This window comes from Puma concolor, chromosome C1 (assembly GCF_028749965.1).
Source record: "Puma concolor isolate L17-30 chromosome C1, mPumCon1.1.hap2, whole genome shotgun sequence".
NCBI classification, from domain to species: Eukaryota; Metazoa; Chordata; class Mammalia; order Carnivora; family Felidae; genus Puma; species Puma concolor.
In genome coordinates, this window is record NC_141674.1 from 82,926,879 (window position 1) to 82,954,533 (window position 27,655).

General features: G+C 38.8%; 1 pseudogene; it reads right to left on the reverse strand.

The window, feature by feature from the left end:
• Positions 1-22,122: 22,122 nt before the first annotated feature.
• LOC112864454 (nucleoside diphosphate kinase A pseudogene) lies at positions 22,123-22,664 on the reverse strand (annotated as a pseudogene).
• Between the last annotated feature and the right edge of the window lie 4,991 nt (positions 22,665-27,655).

Genomic DNA, 27,655 nt, shown 5'->3' on the forward strand with positions numbered 1-27,655 from the left:
TCTACTCATTTCATAGATGATCTTGCTGACGATTCACTGGGCTACATGTTAGGCAGAGGCAGAACTAGAATGCAGGTCGCCTGACTCAGAAGCTAACGATGTTCTACCGCTTGCCACACTGCGGTTACACATACAGAATAGCGGTGATCTAACGTGAGTTATTAATTTTGCTTAGTTTATACTTTCACATTCTGGTCTCCACAAAGGTGCAAATGGGAGATTTTTTTAAAAGCACTTTCTCATTTTTCTACAACGTAACCATGCTTAATATAGCTATTTAAGTGTGAGCATTAACTCACAGCACTTTCAAGCAAGCACATAAAGCATAACCTAATCTCTGCCCTCAGACATTTTTTTTCTTTTGGTATTTCGCCTCCTTCACAGGTCTGGGACATGTAAAGAAATAAATAAAAACCATAAACTCATCATATTTACTTATTTATACAAAGAGGAGACATCTCTCAACTTTAATGCTGCAAAGAGTCAGGGCAGTTTCCTAAGGGAGGTAGTGGAGATGTCCACAGATTTTGAGGAATAGGGCTGCCTTCCAGGAAGAGTGTTAGTGTATTTCTGCCTGGAATCATAGATTGACTAGAGGACCTATCAATCCAAATCATTCTTCACCTTGGTTTAGTGGTATTATGGGGCTGCCTTAAGTGATAGCCCAATTAGCTCTCCAACAGTAAAACTGCTTATTAAGTGAACTGAACTATCTCTAAACACTGCAATTGATAGTGCAGAGCTGGAGAGATGTTCCTTTGGTTCTCCCCGTAGCTTGATGCTCTACTGTAGCACTGTCCAACAGAAATATGATGTGAGCCACGTAGGTGGCACTCTTCAATTTTCTAGAATTCTCATTGAAAAAGTAGAAAGAAATAGGTAGCAACTAATTTTTAGACTTTATATTTTGAAATGGATTTAGACTTATAAAAAGTAACAAAAACATTGCAGCATTCCATACCTCTTTTACTCAGCTTCTCTTAATGTTATCATCCTGCATAAATCATGGTAATGTTATCAAAACTGAGAAATTCACATTGGTGCAATACTAGTAACTAAATTCCAACTTCATTTAGATGGTTGAAATTAATGAGCTCAACATATCCAAAATATTATTGTTTTGACGTATAATCAATATAAGAGCTCTTTAACAAGATATTTTATATTCTCTGTTTTGTACTAAACCTTCGAAATCTGATGTGGATTTTTACCCTTACAGCGCATCTCAGTTGGGACCAGCCACACTTCAAGGACTCAGTCGCCATGTGGCTGGTGGCTACCATGGTGAACAGTAACAACAACTCAGAAAAGAGCTGTCGTCAACCGATCGGCTTTCTTGTGTGAATTATATGTAGAGTGCTTGAGTCCATGAAGCACTGATGGGAAAGGCCAAATAGCCTGCTGTTAAGAGTAGTGACTTAGGGGTCAGGCAGAATGGAGTTCCAAGTCTGCAACTTATTATTAGCTGTGTGACCTTGACATACAACTCAAATTTTCTGGGCCTTTTTTTCTTCATCTGTGAAAAAAAATGAAGAGAAAAACAACAACTCATGGGGTTATCAGATGTATCGAATGAGAGAACACGTGTTAAATGCTACCACGGTGCCTTACCTGTAATTGTTACACAGCAAATGTAAGCTTTCAGTGGTCATCTGTGTCACTACCCAAGACCAAACGAATATGTGCTTTCTTCAGGGTTGAGTGATAGCAAAAGTCAGGTTAAAGCCCTAGGTCAATATTTTAAAGAAGCTCAACAAGTCTTTAAAAAAATTTTTTTAATGTTTATTATTTGAGAGAGAGACACAGAGAGCAAGCAGGGGAGGGGAAGAGAGACAGAGAGGGAGCCACAGAATTAGAAGCACGCTCCAGGCTCTGAGCTGCCAGCACAGAGCCCGACGTGGGGCTCGAACCCACAGACCGTGAGATCATGACCTGAGCTGAAGTTGGCCACCCAACAGACTGAACCACCCAGGCACCCCTTCAACAAGTCTTCATTGCATACCTAATATTTTTCAGGCATTGTGCTGAGTGCTAGGGGTAAAAAGATGCTTAAAGGCCCTTATGGAGTTTACTGTTTAGTAAGAGACAGATAGCATTTAAATAAGAAGACTGCATTTTCTGTGTTTATGTGTGTTGCTTGTGTGTCTGTGGCAGAGGTGGAGAGAGAAATTGTTGTGGCTATTTATTTTTTAAATGCCAAAATAATTATCTTTTAATGTTATGGAAAGTAACCTAAAAATTGATCATTAGCAACATTCCTATCATCCACACAATAAACTTACTCTCTCTGCCTCTCTTTTGGTATTTATTTTAGGGTTCTGTCATTTGCTTGGTTTTGTGTATTTGTAATCATAGTGAAAGTACAATCTCTTGACTTATTCCTTATTGTTAAGTATTTGCTATAGAATCTGAAAGACTATGTGAAAGGTATATCTACCTAAGGTGTTTTTTAAATCAATGGATCAGGCTGAATTTATTAGTTGGAATAAAATTTACTTATGCCTTGTTATATGATGAGGCGGCAAGCTAATGAAGATGGTTAGTAGTATTAAAAATTATCAATGATAATAATAGCAACAAGCGCTAACACTTCCTGAGCACTTATGCCAATCATTGTGTGAACACAGCAATATGACTCCAGAGCTCTGTCTTAACTAACACTTGACTTCTGTCTCTAGTGAAGCTTTTTGTTTTTTAAAATCTCTGAGTGTAATGTGAGTCAATTTTTTAAATCCTGACATGTGCAGAAATCAGGAAATCACAATAGTGATTCTACCAAACTTGTAATTGTCTTAGGGAAGCTGTACTATGGACGACCCTCCCATGCTCCCTTCCTTCCTTCCTCTTGTCTTACTTTCTTATATTTGCACTTACCTTGTATCAGGTGATCATTTTGTTCAAATTATCTAATTTTTGTTGTTATTAGAGGGATGCACTACCTTGAACTTTCAAAATGAAGACTAATAGCCCATTGGTGCATTAAAAAATATTCTATTCTTAGTGCAGTGGTCAAAAGACAGACTGAATTTTGGCTCTTACATTTTCTAGATACTTTCCTTTTGGGCAATTCAAACTCTTTGAGTCTCAGTTTCCTTGTTTGTAAAATGAGATAAGAAAAATGCCTTCCTTCCAGCATTATTTTGAGAATTAAAAAAGATGATATATATAAAGCTGGTACCACAGCACATCCTTTATGCACACTGACTTCAGAATAAGTGTTCAATACATGGTTCACAGTCAGTCCAAGATGTCAGCCTTCTTGGGACTGGGTTGGGCTGAGAAATAAGGACTAGTATAGCAAGAATGAAAAAAGAAATAGCACTTTAGCCTTTAATTAGTTAAATGTGATCTTTATGTTAAGATGATAATTTTGAAATCCAGACTTTAAAAAATTTTTTTTAATGTTTATTTATTTTTGAGAGAGAGAGAGCGAGCGTGAATGGGGAAGGGATAGAGAAAGAGGGTGACAGAATCTGAAGCAGGCTGCAGGCTCCGAGCTATTGGCACAGAGCCTGATGCAGGGCTCGAACTCACGAACCGCAAGATCATGACCTGAGCTGAAGTTGGATGCTTAACTGACTGAGCCACCCAGGTGCCCCTGAAATCCAAACTTTTTAAGCAAGATACAGCTTTTCCCCATTCTTTAATCTCTCATTTAACTTTTCAAGAACCAAGTCTATAAGATTTAAAACTTGGTGTTTCTTTTATTGTATTAAGAGGACTGTCCTTCTACCTCTGCTGACTAGGCCATGAGACTTGCTGCCCTGGCATAGAAGGAGGCCATGGGGAAGAGGAAATGAGAAGCCAGAAGTTGATCCCTTCTGTTCCAGGAGGATTTGTGGAAGGGTAGGTTGAGGTACAGTGAGGAGGTCTTCCTGCCCCTTGGTTGGGTCCACATCTCGTTTGCACAGGGGTGCTCAAGAATCATCCAAATAGTTTTGAGATCTTGAGAGTGTGAGTGATAATGGTGTGATGTTGGGAGGGGTCTGCAGGCTCTTATAATAATCCTAACCTTTACAATGGATCTCTACCCACCTTGGTCTAGAAGTGATGGTGAGATCACTCTTTGGGTTGAGGCTAGAAGAGCATCACTAGCTCCCCTGGGCCATTGTAAAGTTTAGAGATGTTTTCCTGTGTGGGCATGTGGAGGCACTGAGAGGCCAGAAGACTGTCGAGGTAGGGGTGAAGGGCAGGAGACTCCAACATGGGCAGGAGGGGAACAGATCTAAATGGTTTGACCATGGACTCTGGCAAAGAATACCAGAATGTCATTTTCTAAAAGATGTGAGATGGAAGCCTTATACCTCTGTAGCTTGAGTTAATGGAGCAGAACCTACCATTCATAGCAGAGGACAATGGGTCACGTATAGATTCTCTCCCTAGCACCAGCACTAGGTCACACTGGCTACATTCGTCCATATACTCTGACAATATTTCTACAAGTCACAGGTGGAGGATAAAATAGTTTGAGATACGAAAAGGGACTGTTAGACCAGAAGAGACTGAGTATTCTTAAGGGAATAATTAATCTTTTAGATCTAAATTCACCAGATTAAAATTTACTTTCTCCTCTATTAACTCTTGGTGTGAAGGTACGTGTTTGCATGTGTTGAGAAGAATGGGAGTTGCCTTTCAAAGAGATGGGTAAGATTGGGGGAAGAGTACATTTTTGGAGCAGAAGATCAAAAGTTCCATTTTGGAGATACTAAATTTGAGATGCCTGTTAGACATCTCAACGGAAAGGATGAGAAAGATTGTACTGTACTTAGCAGAGTACAAAATTCTTAGACATATGCGTGGTTGCCCATAAGGAAGGGAGCAAGGCAAACCTTCCATGCTCCCTATAAGCTTAATGGGAGAAATAGTGAGGCTATTATTTGCATGTCATCTGGGTCAATATTTTGAAAAGGCAAGTCCTATCCTCTTGTGGCCTTCTGGCTTAATACAAAGGTGGAAGATGGGAAGACATAGAAGTTCCTCTATCTCTGATCATGAACAGAAGCCACTTGCCTCCCACTGTTTCTACCTCTTTACCTTCTTCCTTTTTTAAAAAAAAACATTTATTTATTTTTGAGAGACAGACAGAGAGAGAGAGCCAAGCAGGGGAGGGGCAGGAAGAGAGGGAGACACAGAATCTGAAGCAGGCTCCAGGCTCTGAGCCGTCAGCATAGAGCCCGATGCGGGGCTTGAACCCATGAATGGTGAGATCATGAACTGGGCTGCAGCCGGACGCTTAACCAACTGAGCCACCCAGGCTCCCTACCTCTTTACTTTCTTAAAATAACACCTGTGAGAGGTGGGGCTGAATGTCCATCTGTCTATGGGGGTTTCCACCACCCTTGTGTCACATTCATGCTTTATTAAGAGGAGACATGCAAGGCGTGTAACTCACATTCCCTCCCTTCCATTTGTACTCACCTCGCCTCCACACATCCATCTTCCCCGAGTGTGTTCAGACATGACAGTGGAAGTAAATGCTCTATTTCACGACACTGGAGATGGATGCCATCTTCCCAAGTGGATGCATGTGAAGCAATCTTCTCTGCATCGCTGACATAATATAAAACTCCCACTCTGCTGAGGTGTCGGCAGGTCCATTATCATACCTGACTTGTTTTCAGTTGCTGAGGCTGCAGAGTCTATCTTGTTCTGGAATCAAATGTAGTCTCCTTTTCCGAGAAGCCCAAAGAAACTCTGGGAGAAAGGTTAATAAGAGTAGTGGTAGTGACAATATTAAATATGCTAATATTTAATTTAAATGATAGCTATCATTTATTCAACAATTTCTGATGTGCAAAGGCACTCTGTTAATTTCTTTGCCTGCATTATCTCAGACACATGGGAAGTGGGGTTTGGGAAGCCAGATATAGTGGTTAGGGCCCAAGATCTGAGGTCAACCTGTCTGGGTTGGAATTTTGACAGCATCTCTCATCACTGTGTGTCATCTGGGACTTTTGCCTTGAATTTTTTCATCTGAAAATAATGATAATAATAATGAGAATAAGAGTACCTACTGTATGCTTCACAGACTAAATTTCATAATGTAAAGAAACTAATTTTAACCTATCAAGGAATTAGAAAAATACTTGGCACATGCTAAGTGATCCATAAATATCAGCTTTATAAATATCAGTATAACATGTGCCTTCCTGCCTAAAATGAGAAAAAGAAATCAAACAGAAGGAACCTAAGCTGCACCGTGATAGGTAGAAAGTCTGGACTTAAGGTCAGTTTGGCTTAAGACTGTATACCTCATCCAGTGTCCAGCGGCCAAAATAGCCCCCTAAAACATTTCTGACATTTGTGTGTAACTAGAATTTCATTCTAATATAAGAGGTCGTGGTAAAGACATTGTGTGCTGTATCACACGAGTACATGTTACATCACTCTCAAGAGAAGACCACCGTATTCCCATTTCACTGGATTTTTGTGAGAGTTCAGATCCATGTGCAAACAAAAGCAACCACAATAAAAACCCCAGCAGCTGTGTGAGAAGGTCAGTACACCTGACCACAACCACATTGCGCCTGGGTGGCAGAATCCTGACTTCACGTCGATCCTATATATGTAAAAGTACTTTGTAAATTTTAAAGCTCTAACCATTATTATCCTGGGATGCCTGTTGTGTGAGTACCAATACCTAGGAATATTTGTGCCATCTGGGTAGAAATAAAAAGTCCCAAAAGTTGATGCTGTAACTCTCAATGCATTTTTCCTCTCGATTTTTCTTGTTTCTAATGTTGACAACCGCCCACATGGTATTCGCTGGTTCTCAGTGTAGCCCACAGAAATGCCAGCTGGCCGCGTGCCAGTGTCAGGAGGACGAGATTGTTGAGAGCTTCCTCACAGCAAAACCTTGTCAATGACAAGCATTGTTTCTGAATCTGAAATCTATTTCTTTTTCCGTCCCTTTGGTTTTTCTTCCCACCTGGGAATGGGACCCGGAATGGGTTACTAATTATATTGTGGTAGCTGTGATTCCTAACAACACCAGTGCTCATATTTATGCAGCATCACTCACTTAGCTGTAGCAGCTAATATGTGGAGATGGGATGGGGCTGTCAGCGTGCACACACAGCATCGCGGGAAGTCTGCTGTGCCACCTCGTTGTTCCACGCTGGCTTTTTAAAATATGATTTGTTTTCTCCAAACCTGTCCAAGGCATAACATCCAGAGAGAAACATGATAAAAACGCAAAATCTGCGCCCTGCCTATTTTTGACAATTATAACGATCTTTGTTTCGAGTTAATAGAAATGCCAGATTTTCCTGCTGGAGAATCAAATCAGTGACCACCAAAATTCAAACGTAAGCAGTTCAAAACCCAGGACCTTTCTCCTGTCCTAATAACAACTTCCAAGGTAGCAACACTGACTCTAGAGAATATTCTCTAGTTTGAAATCTGGTCTTGTGTACATTGGATTGCTGATCAGAGCAATAAATGAAGGGAGCTTGCAGAGTGCACAGTTACTTCCTAGACTGGATAAAAACACGTTATCTTTTACTCAACAGGCATAATTCTTTCAAACCGATCCTCCCTGGCTTGAGGACCTATTTTGGCCTCCAGAATCTCCCAGCCAAAATCTAAGGGATTCTAACTGAATGCTTTTGCAGAATAAAAATACACAGTGAACCTTCAACCTATGTGTGAGGTGTGCATGCCACTATGGTATCTTATGCGTTACTGTGCTTATATTCATCTGCCAAGAATAAGAGCAGTCTACTGACTGAAGATTTCTTTAGAGAACGATAGAGTTAGGATTCCTAGGCTTGTTATTCAAGATGTTTTGGTTCATATTACGTGCTGTGATTGCTCAGAATACTGTACAAGCACATGTGGATCAGGGTCTCCTACCAAGGTTCCCAGAGGTTTCCAGGAAGAAACCCCAGTTCCTCTGGATCTGGGCCCAACAATAGAAGAGAGAGATTGGTTGGTTCCCCCTCTTCTACCCTAGACTTGAGGTTTCCCTGTGTCTGCAACTCCTGACCAAGGGCTATCCAGTCATTATTTACAATGCAGCTGTGGTTTGGAATACATTAGTAGCTCTCACTCTGGACATATTGTGAATTTCTTAGTAAAAAAAAAAAAAAGGTGGGTTATTATTTACTTAGTATTATGTTCTAAGAATGGTTTAAGGGCCTTTCATATGTTAGTCCACTTAATCATCGAAAAGTCCCATGAGGTGGCATTACTATTGTCCCAGTTTTCATATAAGGACACTAAAACACAGCAAGGTTAAGTGATTTTCCTGCTGTCACCCAGTTAGTAGTAGAGGGAAAATAGGCCCAAGACTTTACACGCCAGGCAGAGTGCTATTAACCACAATGGCCACAGGCTTCAAGAGACAGCTTTTTTTGTGCAAGGAGCAGTAAGGGAACTTTTCAGTATCAGGTTAATCCAGAGGAGAAGCAAGGAACCTCTGATTTATAGCACATAACTTCCTGGTATTTTAGGCTACTTCCTCCTGTTAGCAACAGCCTCTTGATTCTTTAATTTGGGGAAAATTCTAAATCTCGTGTAGCCACACATTTTCTCCTTTGCAACAAAAATATTCTGAATGTATAACATACTGCGAGCACATGAAGAAATTCCAAATAGTAAGAAGTATGAGTGTAAAGATTCCTTCAACACATGTGGTGGTAATAGAATATAGGTGTTTATAGAATTTGTACCCATCCCCGATTTTAAGCCTTACCTAAGAAAGAGATAGGGTTCCACTTCAGAGACACATAGTTTTTTCTAGAGTCAAATCATTTGGCAGTGAACGTAGGTTAAGGAACACTGCTGTGTCATCCAACCAGAGGGAGTTTGGGCATCAAATTTGTTGGCTTCATACACAATTATAGGACATCTGTAAATGCATGGCGTGGTGCATTTGATGAAGGACTACACGTTTCCCAATACCTTTGGGTAGAATATTTTGATATGTTCTTATTAGACCTACCTCAGCCTCACAGTGATGGAATGAATCTTGGGTCGCCTGAGTTCTGAGCTGTGGCAGGCAGTTAAGGTATTAGTGAGTGACTGTGATGCCCAAGGAACCTAAGAAATGAGGGCCAATTCAAACTCTACCTTTGGAGATGTGCACATAGGCCCGACCTCGGATAGGACTAAGAGGGAGATGAGCCATTTGTTCATTTATTTCAATCCATTCCATATAGTTCTATATCACCCAACCTGTATCACTCTGGAGGAATGTCAATAGCATTTGCTTCATGGCCTCACCCAGACAGAGAGTCCTTTAGTCGTCCTTTGTTACAACCTGATTATTTTCATTGTTGCTCCACAAAAACACTCGTTAGCAGCACTTGCACGTGATTTGGTTGTTTCTCCTGCTTGTTCTTCTACATTCAGAATCCTAGAGCAGCTCTGCAAATGAAAGAGGGTGTCCACGTAAAGACTCTACATGTTAGGATAATTCACTAACCACTGGTTGCACTGCTAATTTGATTTTGCTGCTGATCAGAGATAGGAAGAGAATTGTAATTGAAATGCATTGCAACCAATTTGTAAATGTTAGTACACATTATCAATCATTGTTATGCTATTATGCTATTAACATAAATTATCACATAGAGGTAATTTAAAACTGTTAACTGACACAGGTATATCTTATTCTTGGTGACAATTACACATAAAAAGGAGGTCAGGGTAAATGTTGCATGGTGTTACTGCGTGGACTATTGATGGACAGCAGTGATTAAGTGATGTTACCATTGAAGAATTACTTTGTTCCTACTATTTTTTTAAAAAAATTCTGTTATACGTGACTTTAAGAATCATATTCATATTCTTTTTAAAAATTATTTTTAATGTTTAGTTTTTTGAGAAAGAGAGACAAAACGTGAGCAGGGGAGGGGCAGAGAGAGAGGGAGACACAGAATCTGAAGCAGGCTCCAGGCTCTGAGCTGTCAGCACAGAGCCTGACATGCAGCCTGACATGGGGCCCAACATGGAGCCCAAACTCACAAACTGCGAGATCATGACCTGAGCTGAAGTCGGAGACTTAACCAACTGAGCCCTCCGGGCACCCCTATCATATTCATATTCTTAAGAACACACTTTTGGGGCTATCCTCTCAAAACTCACTATACGTCTTCATACTAACTTAATATTGATTACTAATGAGTTTTTTTTTTTTTCATTTTTTTAGCTTCATACTCAGTGTTAGGATATTATCTTTAAAAGGTTAGAAAACACTAACTCATTAGTACCTAATTCTTGGTTGATTGTACATGAATTTCCAATTCATTTGTATATTGATGAATTATGTTCTTTATTTTTAAGCAAATTAAGGTCAAAAAATAATAAGTTTATGTTTCAGGAGGTGAGTATTCACTTGGAATAAGGGACCTGGATATGTGAGCAGATTCAGTGTTGAGGCTACAATATTGTGAATATGTTGTTTTTCTGTGGAGTTTATCAGATTATGTATTGCATGTGGCCTTTGGGGTATAATGATGATAGGTAAACTAGGATCCATTATACGATGAAAGATAAAGCCAGATGACAAACGTTGGATTTCGTAGATTTAAGCTTCGAAAATCTTAAATACTTGAAGCTTCTAAGCCAGAGGTTATGTTGTCAATGGATATCACAATGAAAATACTGGACAAGTGTCACGCCTGGAAATGTTATATGATATCTTACTGCAACTGGATGTCAAGGACAACATGTAAAATGACAAATGGGCCCTTAAGAGAATAATATGCTATCACTTCATTTCATCCCAAAGAGTTCCATCAATTCTAAGACTGTTGAGTCTATGAAGGTCATATGTTACAAGTATTTATGAGATGGAGATGATACAGCATACGTGACATTCTGAAGCTATGAATTGGGATGGCTAGACTGATCCCTTGGTGCTCAGGTCAGAAAATAATTACACATAAACATATAGAGAACATGCTATAATAATTCCTTGTTATTTTTTTTTTTTTAAATTTTTTTTCAACGTTTTTTATTTATTTTTGGGACAGAGAGAGACAGAGCATGAACGGGGGAGGGGCAGAGAGAGAGGGAGACACAGAATCGGAAATAGGCTCCAGGCTCTGAGCCATCAGCCCAGAGCCTGACGCGGGGCTCGAACTCACGGACCGCGAGATCGTGACCTGGCTGAAGTCGGACACTTAACCGACTGCGCCACCCAGGCGCCCCTCCTTGTTATTTTTAAATGTGGAGTGCTAAATGCCAAGTCAGGACATAGTGAAGCTGTTTCTAAGCGATAAGTTCAAATAATCCTGAGGGATGAAAGATGTTGGATATCATCAAAATTACTCTGGAAAATCTCAGGAAGACAGAGACACTCTCAATGAATCTAGCATTAGCCTGAGGCATGGGTAGTAGATACCTTCTATTTTGGGCCATAATGCAAGAGAAGTACATTATCTATAAACATCAGAATCCAAGTCAATGTAACATGGAAATTCATATGAGGAGCATGTAAGAACTGGGACTGGTTGGGGAACAGAGTTTCATATTCTCGTATTGCATCTACAATCCTCCTTGGGATATACATGCACTGAGTGAACTGCTAAAATTGTTAGCTTAATTGCATTATTTAAATGGTAATCTTTCACATTCTTACTCTCTTTTCTCTTCCTCTTTCCTTTTCTTTCCTTCCCTTCTTTCCCTCTCCTCTTCTACTAACTCTCAACAGTTAGCATTATTTATATCACCCTGTCTCTTTCAGGTGGAATAGATACATTAAGACTTTTTTTTTTTAAAGAAAAACTTCTATATGACCTATTGTCATCTCCAAGATCTCCAATTTTTCAAATTTCCATATCTTACTTTCTGTAGGTGGAGATTCTTAAATTTTGTGTAAGTTAGCCCTTTTGAGTAGATAATGAAAGCTAAGGACAATTCCCCAGAAAAATTCATTAGATACCTTTAAAATCAAGGTAAAAAAAAATCAAGATCTATACATGGTTCTATAATTCTCAATTGACATTCTCTAGGCAACCGCTGATTTCTCCTTCAACCAGCAGGTGGTCCACATTCTTATGGTCTAACATTCTATTGTATGTCATCACTTTAGAGGGGGACTATAGTGACCGTAATGACAGTACTAATGATGAAGAGCTAACATTCATTAAGTGTTTAAATCTATATAGACACTGATCTAAGTTCACCTATTTACCATCTGGCACAACCTGAAGGCAAATGTGCTGTTACCCTCACTTGACAATGGTCCTTTCTAATCAGGAGTGCTCTCCTCCTTAGAAGATAGGATGTGCCGCCTGCTTTTGGGGTTTGAAGCTGGCTGTTGATATACAGCGACACCTGCTAGTCTTCCCATCAGTCTTCTTGGTAAGCATTTGAATTGATTTCTAGCAATTTTATAATTTGATTCTGGATTTTTAAAAGGGGTATCCCTACCTTCCAGAACAGTTTAATTTCATATTACTATTTGTTTTAAAATCAAAATATAATTTCAGAGTATTCAATTTTAAAATGGTATTATTTAGGACTTTTGGTTGCAACTGTCAGAAATCTAATTTGAAGTAATCTAAGGAAAAAAGAAATATTTATTGGATCATGATCTACAAAGAACTACTGAACAGTGGAAGTCATGGAAGGAGCAGAGAGGCCATGGGCCTCAGGAAAAACTCAGGCAGAGAAGCTAATGCTGATAGATATACCTGGTTTTCATCTGCTTCTCTCTTTATTCAACTGGCTTTCTTCAAGTGGTGGAAAACATGAGCCACCATAGCTTACAAGTTTTATATTTTGTATCTTATCATAAGGAGACTGTTTTATCATTTTCTTAATGTCAAGTTCAATAATCTCAGACAATATATTTTATTGACTCAACATGGGCTAATTTGTCACCCTTGGAACAAATCAAATGTTACTTGGAGTAGAGGGATTGGATTATGTGAAAATATACCAGTACCATAGAGGTATGTGGATAGAATAGGAAGGAAGATGTTCCCAGGAAAAGGGACAGAGTAATAAGCACACAATACTTACTGGTTCACTACAAAAGAAAACTCAATTTATTTGTTTGAGGTTTAAATTACAGATGACCATTGGACACAGGGTGTGAACACTTACTTCTTGCTTTACAAAATTAGATTAATACATTGGAAAAAAATGGTGTGCAAATTAAATTTGCGTTAATTCAACAAATAGGTGACTAGTTGGAAAAAATTTATAATAAATATTTCCCCAGAGGGGATGTTATTAAAGTAAATAATATCATCCTTAATGTAGGTTTTTACATCAGTTTATAGTGAGATAAACTTATAATAAGAAGCCAGTGGGAATAAAAGAAGAAAAGCTGTCACTTTTTGCTGAATGCCTTCTGGATGAGTCTGGGACTGTGATTAAGAGGACTTTAGGGGGTAGCTCAGTTGGTTAAGCATCCAACTCTTAATTTTGGCTCAGATCATGATCTCACAGTTCATGAGTTCAAGCCCCACATCGGGATCTGGGCTGACAGTGCAAAGCCTGTTTGGGATTCTCTCTCTCTGCCCCTCCCCTGCTCTCTGTCTCTTAAAATAAATAAATAAACAAACAAACATTTTTTAAAAAGAGAGAACTTTAAGCTAGCATGAAAGTTAACATGCAAAGTTTAACGGTTTACCTGTTAAAGTTTTCTGATAGTGTAATTGCCACCTGGTGCTTCTAATGAAAGAAGGAAAATAGAATTAGCAAGCACAGTGCTTTGAATAACATGATTCTGAGACACGGACCCGGACCAACTTTTAGGAGAATCTAAAGTTTGCGACAGGGAAATTTCACTTCCATGTATTCTGTCACTATGCTGAGTAAAAAGTGGTTCTGGACAAGAGTGTACTTAGGAATTATGTCAGTAAAAAAAGTGTGCATCTTGTGGAGGTTGCATTTTCAGCATTGAACCAGAATCAGGATGTGAAAGACAAATTTCTTTCTCATTTTTTCTCATACCATTAAGTGGGAAAAAAATTACATGTGGAACTTTATGTATTGAAAATACATGTGGTAGTCAGATTGAAGCTTTTCTCCTTGGTCAGCTCAAGCAAGTTTGAGAAATAGTATGGGTGATGGATGGGGACATGAAGCTCTGAATGCCATCATTTGGAAAAATGAATATCAAAGTTTTAGCTTTAATACTTTTTTAAAAGGTGCTTTATATTTATATTTATAATTGATATTCAAAAATCTCTTTTATCTACCATTAACTCTGAGAACATGATGATTTGGGAATGTCAATTTGTAGCAAAGTTTTTATGCCTGGGAATAAATGTGCATTTGTGTAAGAAATTCAAAAGAGAATTTAAGATTGAACAAATATAACCCCTAGTTTATGGTTGAAGGCGAAGTAGCTTCAAAGGACAAGCTGTTAGAAACCCATGGAGGAGGGGAAGGAAAAAAAAAAAAAAGAGGTTAGACTGGGAAAGAGCCAAAGCATAAGGAAACTCTTAAAAACTGAGAACAAACTGAGGGTTGATGGGGGGTGGGAGGGAGGAGAGGGTGGGTGATGGGTACTGAGGAGGGCACCTTTTGGAATGAGCACTGGGTGTTGTATGGAAACCAACTTGACAATAAATTTCATATATTAAAAAAACCAAAACAAAAACAAAGGACAAGCTCTTAGCTGGTATATATGATGGAAAGAGGGAACAGAGGGATGAGATATGGTGGGGAGAATGCAAAACCGGTATAAAATTGGTAAGAAACAAAGTGTGTTTAGAAAGACTGTCATTGTACCTAAATTATAACTATTGATTCCAGGGGAAATAGAAAATAAGATACTAGAATTATAACTCGTAAGAAAGAAAATCCACCATGATTTTTGGTCATTTAGAATTATGAATCATTAGCCATTATGCTATTAGAAGGCCTTATACAGTTGGTCAAGACTGTGGGCTCTAAAACCTGAGTACAAAACCTTTCTTATTGGTTGTGTGACTTTGAACAACTTAATCTCTTAGATTTCAGATCTCCCATCTTCAGAATGCAGACAATAATAAAACTTACTTGAAAAGGTTGTTGTTTGATTGAATGAGCAAATCCATATAATGTTATCACCACAGTGTCTGCTATACAGCAAATGCCTTAATGAAGTTTTCTAATATTTATGGCTCAATCTTAAAAGTTAACCATCAATACCTATAGACAGAAAAATCTGTCCCATTATGCAACATGCCACATCCTAGTCATATTCCTGACTTCAGTACTCTATGGAATGTTCTTAACATTGCCTGGTTATGGATAACTCCGATCAGGAAACAGTAACAGACTACTCGAGACAGAAGGTGACAAAATCTTAATTGCCATGCTTACTGATGAGGAAGCTGATTTAAAGAATACATAAGCGTCCTTTACAAGGCTACCCAACTAACTGGTGATAGATTAATGATTTTGTCCACTAACTTAAGCTTTTCCCATTACATCATTTGTTCTTAAGATTCTTTGGGAGCCACAAACCTCTTTGAGCATCTGAGAAAAGCCACAGGCTTTATTCTTACCCAATGTATGTCTGCGGCACACATAAAAAAACTTTCTGCATACAATATCAGGGATCCCTTCTGCCTCATGCCTAGTGGGGTCTTGGTTATGGACCTTAGCTTCAACACCATCCTGATGCTGTCTCCTTGAAAAAATAACTTTTGGTGCTTTTTGCATCTTTATTCCTAACATCCTTCATGCAGCCTCTCATTCTTCCCTCTCTCTGTTCTCTAGACCAGAAAGATAGGAGCAGGAGATCTAGAAGCAATGACTTCTATGTTATAGTTTAGAACTGGTTTGAACCTGAAGTCTTGCCCCATGCATCTTTCGCAAATGTTTCAAGAAATACACAACCAGCTCCAAGAAAAACACATTTCTGCCAAATCCCTCAGGAATGGGGCAAAGAATAAACTTTAGGAAAAATATAAATGTAAGAGTATGTCCTTACATGCGACAGTTCTAATTTTTATTATATCAAGACCATATGAAATGAGATAGTACCTCCAGATTGTGCTCACAGCACAGAGAAAAATTGCCAAAACTCATTGTTTCCTTTACCTCCTGCAAATGATGACTTGTGATTCAGCTGGAAACATATATCCAAACTAAAATGTTCTCATCAATTGTGGAATGAGTGTGTGTGTGTGTGTGTGTGAAAAGTTGCAAACTCTCTGGATACAAAAAAGTGCACAGTGGTAGATATAAGAGGATGAAAGATAAGGAGCATTGGATCTTCAAAATAACAAATCGTTATTAGAATATTAGTGAAGGGGTAAGAGGAGGAGGCAAAGGGTCAGAGTGGAGTAAGGAGAGAGAGGAGAGAGAAGCATATGGAAATCAGATGGTCTGCTGTTCATCCACCCCCTGCAATTCTGTTGGTGGCCCAGAGAGGAGACCTACTGTCCTCCCCAACCTCGCCTAAAGCCTCCAGATAAAACAGCAGGTGTACTGTTATGCTAGGAATGTCATAACAAAATACCACAGACTGGGTGGCTTAAACAACTGAAATTTATTTTCTCACAGTTCTGGAGGTTGGGAAATCCCAGATCAATGTGTCAGCCAGGTTGGCCTCTGCTGAGGCTTCTTTCCATGGCTTCCAGATGGCCACTTTCTTGCTGTGTCTTCACATGATCTTTCCTCTGTGTGCACACATCCTTGGTGTCACTTTTGTATGTCCAACTTTCCTCTTACAAGGACACCAGGCAGACTGGATTTAGGACCCACCTCAACATAGCCTCATTTTTTTTTTTAATTTTTTTTCAACGTTTATTTATTTTTGGGACAGAGAGAGACAGAGCATGAACAGGGGAGGGGCAGAGAGAGAGGGAGACACAGAATTGGAAACAGGCTCCAGGCTCTGAGCCATCAGCCCAGAACCCGACGCGGGGCTCGAACCCACAGACTGCGAGATCGTGACCTGGCTGAAGTCGGACGCTTAACCGACTGCGCCACCCAGGCGCCCCAACATAGCCTCATTTTAACTTAGGTACCTCTATAAAGGCCCTATTTCCAAATGTAGTCACTTAGATACCGGGGATTAGGGCTTCTACACATGATTTGGGGGAGACACAATTCAGCCCATAAGAGCAGCATAGCTTATTAGCCCACCAGACTCATAAATGGCATTTACAAAGGTGAGCAGAAGTTTTTGTGATTTTTATTGGCATAATATTTCTGTAAGGTGAGTCATACAAGGTATGCTCGCCACTTGCCTTTTCAGCCATCAGGACTTGGAAGGTGTAAGATGCACAGTGACTAAATTGGCTCTTTGACCAAGATAGGTACCAAATCTTGCACCAGCTCTCTCTACAAAACAAAACAAAAGAAAAAACAAAGCAAAACAAAACAAAAACCAAAAACAACAAAAAACAAAACAAAACAAAACAAAAAAACCCTGAAGCGTTTGGGACAAAAGGTTTTCTGTAAACCTGAGAATGGATTTCCAAGAAAGCTGCCAACACTAATATAAAGGCTTTGCTACCATCCAGCTCTCATTGCTGTGTTTACTCACCATGGTGGAACATTTCCAATCCTGTCAGCTTGTCTTTGATTTTACATTTTTTATAGTAACTTTCTAGCCAAATATCAATGCTGTTCACTATCTTTTAGATGTGCAAAATCAAAAGTTGCACAGTGGTTATGTTTTTATTTTATTTAAGGATTATTTCTATTTTTGGCAATCTTTGACAGCTCTTTTCAGCATGGGGGCTGCAATAAACCCATCAAAACGTTGGCTTTTATGGAGAGCAAAACAAGCCGGAGAATTATTTCACCCAACTAACTTGGGAGATAGATTCTTGTTCCCTTCAGCCTCTATAAATCCTATGTATCTCCATTACAGGGTTACCTCAGGAATGGGATTTTGTGTCTTGCTTGCATTTTATAAATTTTGTCTCGAGTATTTCACATAAAACAGAGAAGTATTTTTCATACCTTTTATTTAAAGTCAGGACATCTTCTGGGCCAAAGAGGTGGCTTTTAGAAATGGGGCTGGAACATGATAGTCTGCCCAAAATGGGAGACAAATCTAAAGTGTGCTGAGCTAAGAAACCAGACAGGTTTCAAAAACCTCTTACCATATTTATTTTTATATGTATACTTCATTTTGTGTCCGTTCCCATATGATCTGCCATCAATTACGTAGCGGTAATGAAAACCTCCATGTGTTTTACAAGACGGAGGCACAATACAAGCAACTGGGGCCAGTGAAGCTGCCACTTTAGCTTTTTTTTTCTTATTGCCTGCCCCCTGCACACCACTGACTCCTTTCTCTGCCCTGCATTTAAAATGCTTCCATTTGTATATCTCCTCCTTTTCATCTTTTAAAGTTTGCTGGAGAAATGATAGTGTTACGTTTCAAAGTACTTTGGAATCAGACCAGGAATTGAAACCCTGGCTCTGTACTTGGTATGAACTTTCTTGCCTTTTCTCTGCATTAGTTTGCTCAACTTTCAATGAGTGCTAATATGAAGAAAAATGAGTGTGTATTTATAAAACAGTTGGTCTAGTGCATGGCTACATCGTATAAGCACTCCATAATTGAAAGCTATTTTTATCTTTCTTATTCTCTCTCTTTTTATTGTTCTTCTTAATTTTGGTTCCCCCTCCTCACCACTGCCTCATCTCCTTTCTGGTCTTTATTACCTAGCCCTCTCTTTCCTCTCCAGTGAGGCAGTTAGTGTATGTATGCCTTTGCCTGTGACCTAATCCAGTGAGTGTCAAACAAGGGGCTGTATTGAGAAGGATTTTTAACTATTCAACTAGTTTACTCAAAAACCGGAAGGAAGCCTTACATTGATCTGTGATAACACTTCCTTGTTTCTTTTCTTTCGGCTCCAATTAAGTCAACTCAGTATAAAGACACTGATTCATGCTTATCAGAAGCTCTAATGAGGAGTTATAAATGTCTTACATTGCAAACAGAGAACGAGGGGCACCTGGGTGGCTCCGTCGGTTCCGACTCTTGGTTTCTGCTCAGGTCATGATCTCACGGTTCATGAGTTCAAACCCCGCATCTGGCTCTGCACTGGCAGCGCAGAGCCTTCTTGGGATTCCCTCTCTTTCCCTCTCTCACTGCCTCTCCACTGCTCATGCTGTCTTTGTCTCTCTCAAAATAAATAAACTTAACAAATTTTTTTTTTTAAAAAAAGAATGATTAACTTACAAATACACATTTTCTGGGAGTAACATCTTTCAACGTGTAGAGTCCATGGGGATTGGGGGAGAGAATAAATAAATTAAAGGCTTTGTATTTCTCTATTCTCTAACACCAAAGAGGTGGGCTAGATACTTTCACCTGTTCTAAATAATAGTGATATGGACCATGTTAGCATAACTCTTTAATTGAAAGATGCTTTGGTGTTGAGGCTCTCAGCCCTTTCATTGAGGGATACTATAAGAAATCGGCCTATGAATCACATGATTGTATTAATTGTTCAGGAATATTATTGAGGACATTATCTAGCATGTTGTTCAGTATGGCTTCTGTATGAAACCCATTTTACTATTTCATATTAAGATCTAAAAACCTTACAGTCAAATTCAAGTGTCAATTCTATGCACTGAAGTAGTCTTTATAGGCTTGCTAACCATATTATCCATAATCCTGGGGTTTAAAAAGTATTCATATTTTTCTATTTTATAATATTTACCTTAAATCCTCTCTAGAAAAACTAAGAGAATACATTAATAAATAATTCTCATCTCTTCCACTGACTTTTCTAACTTCTTAGCACTCACAGATACCATTTCCTTCAGATGCCATTTCATTCACACACTTTCCTAGGCTGTTTATCTCTTGTGTGAGATCAATGACAATAATTTGGGGACATGTATAAAAGTGTGGGAGCTTGTTCTTTCTTCTCTCCTGACCTCTAGCATTTTGCTTGGCTTGCAGATGTTACTCAATGTTATTTGGTAAGAGGAAATCTATAGTAATAACTGGTACCCTCTATATCATACATGACTTTCCCTTGTGATCTTAACTTTGCTAGTGAGGACCCTCCCTATTTTTTTCTCTTTTCTATATTTCTATTTCATTTTTTAAGGAATATGGCATATTTTATTTTGGAATAAATGTTGTATGTCACCTTGAGAACATGGACTCCAGACAAAATTCATCCTGAATTGCTTAGTTTGTACCCTACCTGAAAACAGCTAATTATTGCAAGCCAAATTATGCACAGAATGTAGTTAGCTTATGCCACTTCTTAGTTCAGTAATTTACTATAGGTTATTGAAGCTATGTGGTATTTTAATTTTGCAAATTGCTTCAAGGGGATTTTGGTCATTTGCCCCTAGCCTTTATTAGGTAAGATACACATGTAACATCATTTTGCAAAGGAGAGTTAAGATATTGATAAAAGATAGCATGTGGCTTAGCACACTTTGAAGGTCACGGATCTGGAATAGGACTTCTTGGGTTTGAACTCTAAATTCTCTACTTACTTGTTTGTCACGTGATTTTGAACAAGTAACTTAGTTTTTCGGTACTTTGTTGTTTTGTTTTTTAGTCTGCATAGTGGGCTCAATAATGGCACTTTTAGTTTAGTTCAGAGCCTGGTGCATAAACAGTATTATTTTGTTGGTGATTTTTAATTTTCAGGATAAAACTGTCAAAACTGGTCTGCCATGAACTGAAACATAATTATACTTAATTGCCCAATTTCCATGTCTCAGGGCCCTTTGTTATCGGGTTCCTCTTTTCCAGAGAAATCTGTCCTTTACTCCAGTATTATACTTGGACATTGGGCAATAAGAAGAAATAGTTTATGTATAAAACGAACCTGAAAAAGAAGTTGATGATTTAAATAAATGAGCATTGTTTTTATAAAACCCAGGAAAGATAAAGAGCCCCACTCAGTTCATTAACCAGTTACTAAATGGTGTTTGTGTTATCCCCATGAATACTAAATGAATTCATTATGATATGTGCTATTACAGTGAATAGCAAATGAATTCATAACGATGGGCTCCATAAAAATATTCCTAATGGGGAAGTTATGCATTATCAAGCTGGTTTCTAGAGTAACTGAGGCTTACATTTAAATGGGGACATAAATAATACCAGGCACAACATTGGTTAGTTGGAGTTATTTGAGTAGGTTCTACAGAACCGAAAACACAGTTCATGTCTTGGTGATGTGTCCATAGCCTCACATGACTCTCAGTTTTTGGTTTCTGTCCTTTATTACTGGTGGCTGATGCCTAATTTTGTCTTGGATTCAAAGAGAAGGATGTGATTATATGCAGCTGGTCAACAGTAAACCTAAGTTTTGTGATGACACAGATCAGGTGAGAAAGTCTTGCAGGGTTTTCAACCTTTCCTGCCCAGAGGCTATATGAAGGAATGGCTGCCACACTTGACCAATCTGCAGCTCAGTTGCTGGCCATAAACTCCAGTGAACCCCCTCATCTGCCCACTTTTTCTCAGCAGAAGAATAAAATAAATTTTAGAATTAATGGCATGAATGGTGTACCCTTGAAGTAATATTTGAATTTTATTGACCATCGTAAATAGACTATGAAGTCATAGCAGCAACAAAAGCACAGATGGTGTCTTATTATAAACCTGCAAACTACGAGCGATGAGCCTGAAGACCACTCAGAGGGCACTTGTGGGCCATCAGTGGTCTAGAAATCACACTACGATAGCCTCTCATCTAAAGGTATAATTAATTTCTTAGGAAAAAAATGACACAGCTTCTTGGTTCATAATAAAATTAAAATACTTCCAGGGCTTAATTTTCAAGAACCAGCAGTTTTACATGTCACCCTAATTTATGATTACATTTGAGCTTATGAGAGTAAAAATTTAGCAAGAAGTGTAAAAAGTAGAAGAAATAGAAAGTAGAACTTTTCTAATGTAAGCAGTTTAACAATTCAATTAAGTAACATTACTTGCAGCCTACAGTGTGCAAAGCATTGTGTGAGGTACATAAATAAGACATTGTTGGTCTTCAAGAAAATTTCCATATAGTCCATCATGTACACATTTTGGGGCACGGAGATAAACATTTTAATCTAATGCTAGCACAGAGTACTGTACGAGGAGCACTCCCAGCTCCAAGAGTTCCCCTCCAGATTATAAGGAAATTCTTAAAAATAACTGGATTTGCTAGTGCCTGGGCCCCCTGCCCATGCGAGGGAGAGGAAATGGAGTGAGCACAGCACGTGTGTTCTCACTCAGAAATTGATCCAATTCTGAGCACAGCTCTTGTAATCCACCAGCTCCTCAGGTTGAAACTACAAGCCAATCTCCTTCTTTTCACTCTCCACAGAATCACTGCCTTGGATAATGTTTCTGCCAACTTGGATGCAGATGTCCCCATGGATGGTCCCAGGCTTGGAGTCTTCAGGGGTGGTCTCCCTGAAGCTCACTGGACCTGTCTTCACCACTCCCAGAGCATGGCAACCACAGGTCCTGATTGCACGTACTTCACCAGGCTGGCAAAGAGTGGATGGTCTTTCAGATCAATGTATTGTTCCTTGAGAAGGTCTTGAATTAATTTCAGAAGCCTGAATTAATTTCATAGCAATGAGGCGGGATCCCTTTTGCTCAAATCACTTGATGACCTCTCTCCCATGAGGCTGCGCCGGACCCCATCAGGCTTGATGGCAATGAAGGTGTGTTCACTGTTGGCTATGGTGCTGGGGATAGAAAGCCCTCCATCTGCTTGGGTTGCAACTCCATCTGGGGCCACCCCATCAGGTACATATTGAAGCATGATACAAGTTAGACTAGGATAAGACTTAGAACCAACACACATTCATTATGGAACATGAATAGTAGCAAAATGACAGCAAACATTTCTATAGAACTTGCTAGGTGCCATGAACTTTTCTAAGCACTTCACATAAATTAACCCATTAGACCTTGTAACAAGCCTGTGATGTAGGCACTATTGTTATCCCCAATTTAAATGTGAGGAAACTGAGCCACAGATGGTTAAGTAACTCAGAGATACCTAACTGACCAAGACCTTTTCTTGCTTTCCTTCCATGATAGAGGGTTGTTGCTGAGAAGCAACTGCCCCCTGTGGAGAATTTAGAGGTCGTAGTAGAGCATGGAGCCACAAGATGGAACATGGATTCCTGATACCGTGAGAAAGATCAAACTTTACAAAAAAAAGAGGGTGGTATCAAATGCAGAGAGATATAAAATAGAACAATTGGTGAGAAAAACACAAAAAGATACTTGATAATTAGAACACCAATGGTATTTTTAAGTAAGTGGTTCGTTGAAGCAGTAACATAGGGAAGTGTTTTCCAAATTATACCCAATTAAAGAAAGAATAGGACACCAAAAGCCTGCTCTGCTCCTCTGAGGAGTTTGGCGTTGATGGCCTGGTGAGTGAGGGTAAGATTAATTGTAGGGTATATTTTAAAAGGAGAGCATGACAAAATAAGCATGGAGTAAGGTGAAGACTGATTGTTGGAGAGGAAGAGTCAATGGAGACAGACGGAAGATGCAATCACCTTTATATGATATACTTTGTACACTGTTAGCAGCATAGGAGATTGGTAAAAAATGCAGCTTTTTTGTTAGCTATAGTGTTTGGACACCACTGTGTGAGGAAACATGGCCTCATAGTGATCTCCACTGTCTATTTTTTATTTAATTTTCTTGTAATTAATTAGTTTTCATTTATTTCATTCAATTTATTTATTTAATTCTTTAAGTATCTTCGCTCTTCATTGAAAGTCCAGGGGAAAATGCTAAGAATTTCATCAGGAGACTCTGAAGTGACATTGAAATGGGCCAAACATTGAAAAATTTAAAAACTTTCTCTTGGCCTCCCTGAAGGGACTCTCTGGGTCCCTTTGGATCACGATCACAAATGAAGTAGATCCATTGGTTAATGAAGAGCTTGAGCTAATTGTTCAATCTTTGACCCATTTCAATATCACTTCAGGGTCTCCCGATGAAATTTTTGGCAATCTTTTAGGCTCTGTGCCTTCAGTGTAGAAAGTATTAAAACACACACACATACACGCACACGCACACACACTCCTCCAGTCAATATAATACACAAAAGTCACAGTTTTGAGCAATTTCCCTTATTACCTATATATATAATATATATTATGGTTCAAGTAACTTTGGTTATCTCAACTTTATTAAAACAATGGCATTAGTGCTTGACTTGCTTGTTATTGGCACAGTACACTTTCAGAAATGAGAGTACTTCTCACATAGCACCAGCAAAATGTTAAATGAATTAGCTGTAATTAAACATGAGTTTCAACCCACACCATCTCATTCATGTGAAACAGGTATTATTATGCTGTTTTACAGTTGAAGAAACATGTTAAGTGACTTATCTAAGGTCACATGGCATGGAGAGGAAAACAAGGTCTTTAATGGACTCCAGATGTCTGACTAGGGCTTCCCCCTGCCTTATATTTGTTTCATTTGTACTTGAAAATTTGAAAGTAGAAGGCAAGTATAAACTTAAACTCCACTATGCTATTCAAAAATAATGTTTTTCAGGGGCGTCTGGGTGGCTCAGTCTGTTAAGCATCTGACTTTGGCTCAGGTCATGATCTCACAGCTCGTGAGTTCGAGCCCTGCATCAGGCTCTGTGCTGACAGCTCAGAGCCTGGAGCCTGCTTTGTATTCTGTATCTCCCTCTCTCTCTACCCCTCCTTGGCTCACTGTCTGTCTTTCTCTGTCTCTCAAAAGTAAATAAATGTTAAAAAAATTTTTAAATAAAAAAATAATAACGTTTTTTAGTGTAATGACTCCTAAAAACTGTTCACAATCTTGTAATGTGGCTTATGCCTCAGCAGAAATAGCTCTTGGCACTTTGAAGGCGGGACCATTTTATACAGCCTAAAAATGCCCTGAAATAAGGCTACTTAGTAGCAACTTTATTGATAACTTCTTGAATATAAAATACAAACAGAGTCTAAATGGGAAGGAATAATTTTGTGGGGGAAGAATGGTATTATTGATAACTTCTTGAATATAAAATACAAACAGAGTCTAAATGGGAAGGAATAATTTTGTGGGGGAAGAGTCAACATGTACTTAGCATGAAAAAGCAATGTTCCTGAAGAAAAACAATGTGGATTTATTGATATTGGTCTCTAGAACCCACTGGAGGTAATTGATAATCAATTGCTTAACTGTCCTCAATATCTTTTCTATATCTACCATAACAACCATAATAATAGCACAAATGAAATAATGCAATCATGTATTCCTTCAAGCAACTGTTTTTAAGTAATTATTTGGTGCCAGGTCCTGGGATTAGCATTTTGGATACAAAGGTGAATGGAGTGCTTAATCTATTTCCTTGGGGCTCTTGTTCTCTAGTGTGTGTATTTTGGGTACTTATTTATATGTACATATGTATGTGGTATAATACACAGGAACTTTAAAATGCATTGTAAAAGAAATCATATTAAAGATAACCTGGCATCATGCTCCAAACTAACAGTTGTCCCACATGACTCCAATTCTAAACTTTTCCAGGGTGGGGCGTCTGGGTGGCACAGTCGGTTAAGCATCAGACTTTGGCTCCGGAGCCTGGAGCCTGCTTTGGACTATATGTCTCCCTCTCTCTCTACCCCTCCGCGACTCGTGTTCTGTTTTTTTTTTTTCTCTCTCCCTCTCTCTCTCAAGAATAAATAAACATTAAAAAAAATTAAACTTTTCTAGGGAAGAAGCAGCCTTATGTAGCACTTTTCTTACCACCCTTCCACCTCTCTTCTCCACCAGCTGGTTCAATGCCTTGGGCCTAGTGAGTGGCCAAAAATTACTAATTCAATGATTTCTTGGTTGGCTTATGGTGATCTTTATTTTTGAAGATACATATTTAGCATTTTTCTGGATGGCAATAACGATTTTTAATGATTGGTTAGCTTTTTTGTTTCTTCAAACATTGATGAATGCAACTAGATGTCCTGGGTAGTTTGTGGATAGTTGTCATTGAGTTCAATTTACATCTAAACAAGGTCTTGATTCTCCAGGATTGCTAAAGATGATTTGGTGTGCTGTCAAAATTATTTCCTAAGGTCAGTAAATCAGGCAGTGTCAACATAATACCAGCACCAGTAAGTGATCTAACTTTTAAATCCACAGGGTGCTTTACGTTTGCCCATCCAAAGAAGGAGAAAAAGCTTGAAGAACCCCAAACTTGCTTGGGCCTCGATGACAAATCACTCAGTCACTTGTCTTACCTCTCTAGGAAGCTCTGGCTGAAAAACAAATCAAGCATATCTAACGCTGATACAGCTTCAAATGCAAAAAAAAGCCCAGAACCTGATAAATCCCTTTGCTTAAAAACAAAACCGAAGGAAGTTAAGTGACTTTAAGAGAAAAGCTTTTGTTTAGCAGCCACGGATATGCCGTGTAGTCTTTTGGGAGATTGGGGATAAGAATTTAGCTTGCATAAATGATCCTACTGTTTTAATGAATGATTATGAAATGACCAGAAAAAAGCATATTGTTGTTTCATTTCGATCAGGGATTAAGGTAATACAGTGGAACAAGTTTGATAATTAAACAGCTCCAAGAAAACTGATGTTTACTTAAAGAAATTTAAAACTAAGCCATTCTTTGCATCATATAATCCAGGAAACAACATTTTTTGTTTGTTTATTGTCATGAAAGCCACTTTGTTCTTAATCAGCTAGGGCTCACTTTCCTGAGAGGTTGAAATTACGTGCCCCAAAGTTGATGACGTCCATTGCAATGCAATAAAATTGTCTTGAAGAGGTTAAGGTCCTTTCATAAGTAATTAGATTTTGAATTAGCTCTCCTTTGGAGGATACTCTATGGTAAATTTCACCATATTTGGTGTTCGTGTGTGTGTGTGTGTGTGTGTGTGTGTGTGTGTGTGTCCGTCCTTCCTGAAATATTTAGCGCTGTGGACCCCTCCTTACTTTTTTAAATACTGTCTACTTACTGTTGGATGCCATGATAGCTAACTCTCTGGATATTTTCCCCATCCTTTTACTTCTTAGTCTCATTTCTGGGGGGTTTTCTCCTTCACCCCATCCTTTTAAAATGAATCCTTCTCAGCTTTCTGCCCAGGTTCCTTCTGTATCACGCTCCACCTGCTTCTTGAGTGATCTGGGTAATGACTCCAGATCTTCTGTTCAAATCCTTCTCTTAAGCTCTCTTTAACCGCCTTTATGGACTTCTCTACTTTGCTATTTCCCAGACACCTAAATTTCAGTGTGTTAAAAACTAAAGTTGTTATTTCCTCTTCACACTTGTCTCCTTTTCTTTGTTCACTATTATTGTTAAATACTAGCTTCCCAAATATCATCAGCCTAGCACAACCTGTTGAGATAAAATTTAGTTTATTATGTTAAATTAATTAAACAAGAAGGTCATTAGACTGAAGTGGCTTTAATGACTTAGTAACCTATGTAAGCAAACCAGAAACTTGAACTTGTAAGTGCCTCAAGGTCAAGAAATCAAGGCGTAAGGACAACCAGTCACAAACAGCCAACTAGGCTTTCCCAAACAATGCAAGGACTTAAGGTGTAGCCTATCACATAATTTCCTTGCTTTGTTTCTACCCCTTCTGTATAAAGTCTTGCCCCTAGCTCCTGTTGGTGGAGTATTTCTAGTCACTAATCACTTCTGGTTTGATCACCGTCTGATTTGAATCGATTTTTGCTCAAATAAACTTAAAAATTTTAATATGATTCCATTTATCTTTATTACTTCTTTACTAGGGTAAGAGAGAACATACCTTCT